The sequence below is a fragment of the Lepisma saccharinum genome, chromosome 21 (genome assembly GCF_977018435.1).
Source record: "Lepisma saccharinum chromosome 21, izLepSacc3.1, whole genome shotgun sequence".
Classification (NCBI taxonomy): Eukaryota; Metazoa; Arthropoda; class Insecta; order Zygentoma; family Lepismatidae; genus Lepisma; species Lepisma saccharinum.
The window spans coordinates 40,217,169-40,225,297 of record NC_139249.1 but is presented as its reverse complement, the minus strand read 5'-3'; the positions used below and the strand labels follow the sequence as shown (position 1 = coordinate 40,225,297).

Below are 8,129 nucleotides of genomic sequence, written 5' to 3'. Positions count from 1 at the left end.
AATTTGTGTGCTAGTAGGCCTTCAAAAATGGTCAGTGAGGTGAAAGATGCAGTGAAATTGGAACTTAAGTTGAACATAGTCATCATCTCCATTTTAAAATGTATTTTAGTCTATCTTATCATACAGTGATATATGAAAATGAAACAGATCTTGTGGGCTAAAACTTCCAGAATGTTTATTTTTACATCAATTATTGTCACATTAAAATTATATTCCATTGCAAACGCTTGAGCGTGGGAGACTTTACTAAAGTTCATTTCCTAGGACCAGTGGCGGTGATTGGGTTCCAAAACTGCCTAGGACGTATTAAAAAAATTAATACGTCCTAGGCACAAAATGCAAGATTTTTCCTCGCACGCACACTCATGTCAACAATCAGTATGCCCATGGTAACTATGACCGACCAAAATGGCTAATTCTGTTTCGATGTTACTTTGTGATGTTGGTATTCACGAAGCATAAATTGTGGATACAATACGAGAAGGCGGTTCTGGACGCTTCCACTGGTAAGTTAATGGCTATGTAAACTATTTTATAGAAAGAAATTTAGCAAAATCGAACTGAGTACTCTTTCCTAACTTTCCCAAAACACATATTTCACACATTTTTGTTTCTGCTGCTCACAATCAGTCGCAGGCAAGGCGAAAGCGGCGCCAAAAGAGGAAAGGAGAGAAAGTTGGAAAAGCTACATTAAATATCGCCGAGCCATGCAACAATATTATTGTCGGTTTTCAAGGAAATAATTTACTTCGCCTCCAGTACTAGTTTCTCTTAGCCACTTCAAGCTTACAAGCACTTATCATTAAAAACAGTTATTATGATGTGAGACACAATTTACCAAGTATATGAAAATAATTGTAGGGGTTATTGGTGGATTTAGCGGGGGAGGGGCATGAAAGAAGGCATGCTTAAGTATTAGTAAAAGGAATGGCATTGTTAAAACTAAACGAACATAAAATGCAACGTGATTGGCCTGTCTACCGCAGAGTATCTCTCTCTCTATGCCAACGGCCATCATATGTGGCGAGCTGTTTCTTCTTGAGCCGTTTGTTTACAGTGACAAAACATATTTATGGTTTCCCCTCATTGTGGTTAACTGAAAACAAAAAAAAATCATTATTGATAATATTTTCATTTTAGGTTAACCAAAAAATGGAGTACACATACGTACCTTAGGTTTCAATTAGTATAAAAAATATACAAACCCTTAAAATTATCAAATTTGTGTATTAATTTATATTAATTTTTATTCTTACAATATTGAGCTACTGCTCCATTTTAAAATTACATTTCTTCACTGTACATGTAGGTGGCGTAAAGTTTAGTGCCATTGCCTCTAGTGCTCCAGCCCAAAACTAGATGACTCAGGTGTCAGTTCTATAATTTCGTTGATCCCGAATTTCCCCAAACTTTTTGGTGAAAATTGGGGAGATGTTATACTTGAAAAATAATATCGGACACTGGTCTCGAGAGTTTGAAATATGATGTTGACTCCATGCGCTGAGCACTTACCACTTAGCCGTCGAGAATTTCCAAAATGGTCATACCAAACTGCAGTTTGTTAACTTACCTCCTTTCCTTTTTTTTTGAATCATAGCAGGAAGGATCAAGTATATCTTTAGAGAATGGTTGTGATGTGATGTCAAACCATTTACGAAATGTAGGCTATATCGGATGAGAGTTAACTGGTATTGCTAGGAGTTCAGTCAACAAACATCTTCTGTACAGCAACTTTTTATTATCACTAGTTGAAGAAAGTCCTTGAACATTGGTACTCTTAATTGTTTCAATCGAATGCATTCTTCATCATGTGATGAGTTTGTTACTTCACTCACATTGTTCTGATTCAGAGTTTGGACAATGTCTTCATCATCAATAAAACCTAGAATGAAGAAGAAGAAAATACTTATTGTGTTATAAGAACACATAAATAGACGTAGAATGTAATATACATAGTATAATAACCTCTTGCACATTTCTATATCCTGTAATGACTAGAGCTACGATTTGTATGTAATTACATATTCTATTCCTTCCTAGATACATACCTTGAACACGAAAATGTCAATGAATGATGTAACTGACATCATCTTGCATAAGTTTTATGTTACATATTTTTACATATTTGCCAGGATATTAGGCTACATATTTTACATATTTGCTAACTTAGTTTACATAAAACAACATATTTCGGCAATGTTTCCTATCTTGATCCTTTTTCCTATATCCTCGATCTCTGAAACATGATGAAGATAATTTGTATGTATGCGATGTCATATTTTGTAATCAATGAGATGCATAGTGCTTACGGTCACCTACAATTGACTGCCAAGTCGAAAGACAGGCTGAAGACAGAAAAACAAATTACTGGAACTGTTACTTATCGAAAGATGCTGGAGTTTCTCTCCTTTCCCATTTCTGGTTGCATATTTTCGTTTTGCTTTTAGATTTAGGCAAAGCACCTAGAAACTTGGCATCGGTTGACAAAAAAAAGCTACTTTCCTGTACGTAGCGAGTTACACAATATGTTCCCTTGTACAAAAAAGTACAAAAGTAGCTATGTATTTTCATTCGATTGTTCTTTCTGTAGACGCTTTTTTTTACAATTTGTTTCGAAAGTTACGGTAAGTTAACTGCAAGTTAGATCGAGATTCGATTTAACTTGCAATTAACTTACGTGCTATCTGGGGAAGAGTTCTCGTAAATATTTATATATTCTAAAAAAATTTGCGATATGAAAAGTAATTAATAGTTGACAAAATTGGTTTCTTAAATATATACACGTTGCTGTGCTTTCTTGAGTTTATAAATTTGATACAAATTTTAATTTGAACAACCTATGTCTTTAAAATTACGTTGAATATGTTCAAATAAAATAAATATTTCAGAATTATTGAAATTACTTGGATACTCGATTATTATTAATATTACATATTCTGTGGTACTACATATTTAGCTACATATCCTTTTGATACATATTTATCAATTATTGTTACATATTTATGTACATATTTTGTACTTTGATATTACATAAAAATCCGGGCTCTAGTAATCACGATAATTCAAATATGTTAGATCATGTAGATATACCGGGCTAGTAAAAATTATGTTATCACTAATGGATTGGTTTCTCCCATTTAATTGTTAACATAATTTTCACTAACCCTGTATTTCATAAGAGTGAATGTTAGCCTACAGCATCAGGAGCATCACTTCTTTTTTTTATTTTATTAATCTCTTCCAGAATTTTGTATGCATCAAATATATTGTATTTTTTTTATGAACATTTGTTATTCTTACCCTCCTTCTGTGTTCCAATTGATAAAAAGTGCTATTTCATGTTGAAGTTGATGAATTCTTATGTACAAGTCACTAACATACCAGTGGATTATATTTTATGTAAGAAGTTTTGGTAAACAGACAGAGGACATTTTTCGAATATCATCCGAAATGGTAGCACAGTTTCTGTGTTCGATCAAAAAGATTTCGTCATAAAGTATGTTAAAGAAGTCACGTAGTAGGCAAGGATAGTGAAGCAAAGCATCGACTTTTGTAATCATATGATTTCGTTGCAGCAGAGGCAATATATCATGTGACTTAGTAGTGTATGAACGTTCCGCCACACATATAATGCCTCAGTTTGGTTATTGTGCCGCCCGAATTACACGATTACAAGTAAAGAAACCACGTATTGACACAAAAGATGCTCGAAATGTTTTCCTCGGATTCCCAGAATTAATCACATCTTCGGAGAAAATACTCTTAAAAAATTACCCTCCATTTCTGGACGAAAGTTGTTTTACAGAGGAATCGAACATTAAAATTCCGTGTTCTAAAGTGTACATATGTTGTAATTTATGAAACAGTCTTCTGCTTTTTAGTCTTGTTTTCTCAATAAATATTCTCTGAAACAACAGGAAGACGAAGAAGAAGAAGAGAGAAAGTATATACCTGCAACCTACCTAAGAACGTACTTTAAAGCGAAGGGAGAAAACCCGTCCAGCCTATCTAAGAACGTATTTTAAAACGAATGGAGGAAGAAAATTCTGCCAGCTTACTTAAGAACGTATTTTAAAAGGAATTGAGAAAGAAAATTCTCCCAGCCTACGTAAGAACGTGTTTTATAAGAAATGGAGGATGAAAATCCGTTCAGCCTAAAGCATGCCTTTGTGTGGAAAATAGCACTACCAGAAACATGCGATGAAAAATTCCTAAAAATAAACGAATCAAGAAGAGACTAACTCCATCCAATTTGAATCAATGCCAATATAGGATGCAATAATACCAATTTGATTACAATTTAATAAATTATTCCTGGCCTGTATGAGAATTATATATAAAATATATTTGTAACCTGTTCAGAACTTTGATACATAATAAATCTTGCATAAATATTTTTCCTTGATATTTGTATAATGTAAGAAATTTTGTGTAAAAACTTCTGAAACTAATTTTGCAAGGTAATTTTTTTTAAAGAACATCTTACAATAATTATGAAGAGTTCGATTATAACTAATGACTTTGTATAACGATTTTATATTATTCTTAAATACGAAGGTAATGTAACAATGATTTATGTTAATTTCTGTAAATAATATTTAGTGTTACGTTATATCATTAATTTAATTATATTTAATTTGTTGTAATGTATTTGCGTTTTGTAATATTTGTTTACGTTTACAATCAAATATTTTTGCAAACAATGTAAACATACAGAAACCCTATTTTAAAACTTTGCATTTGGTATAATAATATTGTGTTTATCCTAATTCTTAGTTATTATATTTAATAGTGATATCTTCTTTCTTGTGTAACTTGCATATCATATTTTGGATGACAATTTTATTCTGGAATCAATATATTTCTGATGTTACACTGCACAATTACCGATTTTAGTTTTAAATAAATTCAGGCAAAATGAAAAATCATCCTGTATATATTTGTGCTAGTATTTCCTGCTGCCATCTACCATTATATTATGGTACTATTCGTTGATACATGTTCGGAATTCTTGCTTTTTAAAAGCACACTTTTTGACCCTCTGAAATACAACAGTCCTGAATTAAGGCGTTCCCTGATGACGTAGTAGAAGCAGCACTTGAAGTGGAAAATGTTACCCGGTGGGATGTTTGTTCGACCCTTGGGGTTAGCCTGGGGAAGCTCCCATGGTTTAACATGGAGGATAGGGGGATACATTGCGAAACTTTTGAAAGCTGTTGGGAAACCATTCCCCCTCACTTCGAGCACAGGTTAGAAGTAAACAACCTTAGCTAATGGACTCAAAGTAATATCATTCTAGGTAAAATATTTCCCATACAGTGCCTTTCGCAGCCTAGGTGGCCGTGGAGCGGCGACTAGCGCTGCTGCAAGTAAGATCGCGTCTGCCGGCACACTGGATGCAACATCAGTGTAACTGGAGCCGCTAGCTATGTAATGAAATAATTTCGTACAATTACGTACATTGACAGTTACCGTTAAAATGAGCACGTACGTTGTTTCAAGAGGTGTTGGAAATGATATCCTCCTGTATCCACACATTTACGGTATATCTTAAGGAAATTTTCACTAACGCGTGTCAGGTCCTCTTCCGAAATTGCTTCAGTTTGTCTTCTCATATGTTCTTTCAATTCTTCTAATGTATGGCTTCAGGTTTAAAAGCTTGGTAGTTCGCCACGCAGACGTAATGAAAATGTATGTTTCTTGTGCAAGGGATTTTTGAGGAGTATGTTCCAATCGTGCTCCAACGTCGTCAAGTTTCTCCTCAGTAAACACACCTCGTTTTACCCTTCGCTTCTTATCAAGAACAGACCCTGTTTCCCTAAATTTGTTCACAAGTATCCGAAAACTGTTTCTGTGTGAAACAGGAACATCTGGGAATTCTGCTGCAAAACGCACTCTAACTTCCCTACAATAATTTGTAATGACGTAAGACTCGTACATAAAAATGTGTTGTTTTAAATTGTACGGGTAGCCAATCATTATTAGATTGCAGAAAAGAACCGGTAATTCGTAAACTAAAACAAAGCAATTTGAAACGTTTGTTAATACCTTATCACATCACAAACACGTGCAAACTGGACAGCAGCTACCTGGATTCTGAAGGACTGACGTATCCTGTGCCAAGGTCAGCGTACAGCTGTGTGTACAAATGCCGGCAGATGCTATCTTACTTTCCGGCGCGCTAGACTCAGCTCCGCGGCCACCTATGCCACGAAAGACCCCGTAGTTTTGCCTCAGTCATAGGTCACACAGAAATTCTAGGGTGGATGCCACTAAAAATTTTGACCTTAAAGCTCATTTCAAGGTCATATTGTTGGTGGTCAAAAAGGTCAAATCACAAAGTCAATCATATAACCAAATACCAGGTAACCAAGAAAGTTCATGCGGTTTTAGTACAAAGAAGAAAAGGTCCAAAACAAATGTGTTTACCTTATATTTATTCTGCAAAATATCCACCATCCGCTTCTACAACCTTCTCCCATCTTTGTACAAGCCTGTACATGCCATGTTTGAAAAGGTCTTTGTGTAGGGCCGCAAAAAACTGCACCACCGCGTTTTCAACCTCCTCACGAGTTTGGAAATGTCGATTGCACATATGGTTGTCCATAGACAAAAAAAATGGTAGTCTGATGGAGCGATGTCGGGTGAATACGCTGGATGTGGCAGAAGTTCCCAGCCGAGAGAAGAAATCACCCCCAGGGTCATCTTTGCTGTATGCGGTTTAGCGTTGTCTTGGTGCAAAAGAACACGCTTCCTATTCACTAGTGCAGGTTGTTTTTTTGCAAGCTGTTCGGCCACTCTTTGCAATTGCACGGAGTACACCTCTTTGTTGATGGTTTTACCACTTTCCAAGAACTCATAATGCACAATCCCAGCCGTAGTCCACCAGACACACAGCATCACCTTCCGCTGATGAAGAGCAGGTTTTGCAGTTAAAGGTATGGTGTCATTTGACGATAGCCAATGGTATGAGCATTTCTTGTTATCGTACATTACCCACTTTTCATCACACGTCAAAATGCGGTCCAAAATTGGACAGTTGTTGTTCCTAGTGAGCAAGGAAGCGCAAATGTTCAGTCGTTGGAGACGGTTCGCAGCAGTCAGCTCGTGCGGGACCCACTTACTCAGTTTCCATGATTTGCCAAGCTCATGCAAGTGCACACGAATTGTTTCAGCACTTACCGCAAATCGTTGAGCGAGTTCGTGACACGTTTGACGTGAATCCTCTTCAATTGCTGCCTTCAGTTGGTCCACATCGAGAGATTTCGGTCTGCCCGATCGAGGTTTGTCTGCCAGTGTCTCATCGCCACTCGAGAAGGTCTGAAACCACTTTTGCGCTGTCCGTTCACTAATTGTAACTTCTCCAAACGCTGCACATATTTTTCTTGCTGCTTCCGCTCCTTTTGTGCCCAACTTGTACTCATACAGTAAACACGCCCTGATTACTGCATTCGACACAGCCATGGTTCACTGCGAATACTTGCTCCCGAACTATCGACTGCGACCTGTTATCTACGTTAGCCGACGTGCCAAGGAATGAGCTTTCCACCAATCACACATACATGTTTCCCTGTTGGCTGAAATGCGTACTACCCCACGAAAACTACGGGCAGTTGTAAAACCGCATGAAGTTTCTTCGTTACCTGGTATAATCATGTAATATATCAAAAGAAAGGTATGTGCAAGTCAAATGGTTTTGGTGTTGTTTTTAGGTCAGAATACCGATCTCGGAAGTAGGTCATGCATGTCAAAGTTCATTCTAATATTTTTGTCAGATCCGTGACCGATTGGTTTAGCATTGATGCTAGCTATTAACATTTCATGCCTTGAAAGGTTTTTTTAAGCTTACTCACAGAAATTCAGTTCATATTCCACATACGGGGCAGCATGCTATATATCTACGTTCCTAGAGATAATTTTAGAGATATCAAAAGGAATAAGTAACGATATGCCAATTCTGAACTCATGTAAAATTTTTCATTATATTTTGCTATTGTAAATGAACACCAGAAATTCCAGAAACTTTAAAGATGTCAATAAACAACTTTTCAAATCACGCATACACTCAAGTGATAGAAAGATGATAGAAATATATCTAAGAATAACAACAACTGTTGATGTACAGACAA

At 36.2% G+C, this 8,129-nt stretch overlaps 1 pseudogene; it reads right to left on the bottom strand.

Moving 5' to 3' along the window:
- Positions 1-6,465: 6,465 nt before the first annotated feature.
- Positions 6,466-7,464, bottom strand: LOC146004139 (histone-lysine N-methyltransferase SETMAR pseudogene; annotated as a pseudogene).
- Positions 7,465-8,129: the final 665 nt, after the last annotated feature.